The sequence below is a fragment of the Triticum dicoccoides genome, chromosome 5B, assembly GCF_002162155.2.
Source record: "Triticum dicoccoides isolate Atlit2015 ecotype Zavitan chromosome 5B, WEW_v2.0, whole genome shotgun sequence".
Lineage (NCBI taxonomy): Eukaryota > Viridiplantae > Streptophyta > Magnoliopsida > Poales > Poaceae > Triticum > Triticum dicoccoides.
Genome location: NC_041389.1, coordinates 124678957 through 124682361, shown reverse-complemented (window position 1 = coordinate 124682361; position 3405 = coordinate 124678957).

Below are 3405 nucleotides of genomic sequence, written 5' to 3'. Positions count from 1 at the left end.
ACCATTTGTACATATTACTTTACTCTCTTCTTAATCAATGAAATATGGCAAAGCTTTTGTCATTTGTTTTAAAAATAAGGACAAGAAAGCGTCACGCTCGGAGGTGGTGATGGTGAGCCCTCCCGGCGTCTCCTGAGTTCTTTTCTTTATGTACATGGTTCTTTGTTTTCTTTCTCACCTTTTTGCTACCTCCAACCAACCTGTTTAGTATACTTGGTTCTCTTGCTGGAACTGAAATGCTATATATGAATTGATTTTTGATTTCATGCTTAATCGAATCCGGACGTGCCCATGGTTTTCGTTTAAAAGAAGGTGCAAGCACTTGGACATGATCATCTTGTTGTTGATGTTTCACATATGCCATTGTCGTATTTCTATTTTAAGTTGAACATCATAATATTGTACTCCGCGTATTAGGCTGTCTTAAGTCATCACATAAGATATACCTATTCAATACTATTACATTCACAACGAAATATATTTTCATATTGTATTTGATATTGTAGATGTTATATTTAATATAAATTTGATTAATTTTATCTTAAGAAAAATCTAATATGAAACATAGGGAATACTTTTTTGTGGACTTAGTGCATTTGCAGACTTGCTTAATTTATAGGTCAAGTCTCTAGGGGGTCCTAACCCTAGGTCGAACTTCCTCAAATTTTTCTTCCCTAACCCTAGGCGGTTAGGGCAATCTCTCCCCTTCAGACTTCACCGGTGAGCCCGTGAATTTGCCTTCCCTCTGCCTGCCGCTTCAATGGCCGGTGGCGGGAGGGGAATCCCGGTGCCTTTTCTCCGGCTAGTAGTTTAGGTTAGGGTTTTTTAGTCCTGCAGGTGCGGCGCTCGTGTAGATGGCGGCGCTTCTTCCTTGAGTTTGTCTTCCGGGTTTCGATCCTCCTCGAGTTCGTCCGTCTCGACGTAATCGATGGAGCTCCGGCGTAGATTCTCGTCATCTCCTTGAGAAAGTGAGGTTAGGGCTTCTCGTCATTTGGCGAGATTTCATGTAGGTGCTTCAGATCTATATAGGTTTCAACGATGACAACTGCAGCTCCAGGGCATATGCACAGAGACTTCTCGTTTTTCATTGACAAGGTCAAGCCAGCTCCGATAGAGGAGCAGCGACAACGGCACGTCAGCGGCTTGTTTTTGCGGCAGTAGTGGTCATTCGGTGGTCTTAGAATCTCAACGCAATTTTTATTATGTCTGAGATGCTTTATACTTTGGTGAATTTTTATAATAGATCTGATCCTTTTCGCAAAAAAATAGGTCAAAAGAAAAATCATTACTGCGCCCGTGCGGTCTCCCAGAGGCGACACGGACGGGAGTCTCATCTCCCCGACGTTGGTGCTACAATCTCTGCCAACGGCCCTCGCCGCTATCGGCACTTGACGCCGGGAAAAGCCCGCTGGTAGCCAGCAACGGTGGAATTCCTTCATGCGTGACCTACTCCCTCCCTTTCCCTCAGATCCAAGCACCGTGATCTCCCCAATGCGTCTCTCGACAAGGGAAGGCCAAGGGAGCCATGGCTTGTCCTCCACATCAACCTCAAGGGTCCGACAGTGAGGGACATGCTCCAGAATTTTGGGCAATGGATATGGTGGCAAGGTTGATGTAGAAGCCCTTTGTGATTGATTCCCGCTCCAGCAGTGAGAGACAACCGTGCTTCTACATCAATGGATATAGTAGCGGCTGGATCCACGTGGATCTTGCTCCCATCGGGTGCACAGTTGTGATGTCATGGTCGGTGCTCCTCCAACTGCAACCGTGGGCTGCCTCACGTAGTTGACCGATGAGCTCTCCGACTGCTGAATCCCGCCCGGCTCATCTGAATTTCATGCCAACGCCTCCAGCACCCTCTCCTTGATGCACCCCCTGCCCCGTCTGCCGCTGGGAAAGGCACTCGCGGTGGATGCCAGTGGGGTGACATCTTGGATTTGATCACGGCGATGATCACAATGGTCACACATCGAGAGGCAGCGGAGGAGGTTTTGCCGGATGCGGCAGGCAGGCCTATGTGCAGCTTCCAATCAGAAGACGTAGTGGTGGGCCTGACTGCGGTGGCCACCGAAAGATCTCAGTGAGGGTTTTTCCTTCCAGATTTCGTGGTTGACTTTAGTGGGGAGATGTAAACTAGAATGACGGCTTGACGCAGAGGGCTGGTTGTGCAGCGGCGGCGAACACATATCGCATGTTGCTGTTGGGATCAACACATGCGTGACATCGAAGGTGGTACTGTTGGAAATATGCCCTAGAGGCAATAATAAATAAGTTATTATTATATTTCTTTGTTCATGATAATAGTCTTTTATTCATGCTATAACTGTATTATCCGGAAATCGTAATACACGTGTGAATACATAGACCACAATATGTCCCTAGTGAGCCTCTAGTTGACTAGCTCGTTGTGATCAACAGATAGTCATGGTTTCCTGGCTATGGACATTGGATGTCGTTGATAACGGGATCACATCATTAGGAGAATGATGTGATGGACAAGACCCAATCCTAAGACTAGCACAAAAGATCGTGTAGTTCATTTGCTAGAGCTTTGCCAATGTCAAGTATCTCTTCCTTTGACCATGAGATCGTGTAACTCCTGGATACCGTAGGAGTGCTTTGGGTGTATCAAACGTCACAACGTAACTGGGTGACTATAAAGGTGCACTACAGGTATCTCCGAAAGTACCTATTGTTTTATGCGGATCGAGACTGGGATTTGTCACTCCGTGTAAGCGGAGAGGTATCTCTGGGCCCACTCGGTAGGACATCATCATTTGCGCAATGTGACCAAGGAGTTGATCACGGGATGAAGTATTACGGAACGAGTAAAGAGACTTGCCGGTAACGAGATTGAACAAGGTATAAGGATACCGACGATCGAATCTCAGGCAAGTGCAATACCGCTAGACAAAGGGAATTGAATACGGGATTGATTAAGTCCTTGACATCGTGGTTCATCCGATGAGATCATCGTGGAACATGTGGGAGCCAACATGGGTATCCAGATCCCGCTGTTGGTTATTGACCGGAGAACGTCTCGGTCATGTCTACATGTCTCCCGAACCCGTAGGGTCTACACACTTAAGGTTCGATGACGCTAGGGTTATAAAGGAAGCTTGTATGTGGTTACCGAATGTTGTGCGGAGTCCCGGATGAGATCCCGGACGTCACGAGGAGTTCCGGAATGGTCCGGAGGTAAAGATTTATATATGGGAAGTCCTGTTTCTGCCATCGGGACAAGTTTCGGGGTCATCGGTATTGTACCGGGACCACCGGAAGGGTCCCGGGGGCCCACCGGGTGGGGCCACCTGCCCCGGGGGGCCACATGGGCTGTAGGGGGTGCGCCTTGGCCTACATGGGCCAAGGGCACCAGCCCCAAGAGGCCCATGCGCCTAGGGAACC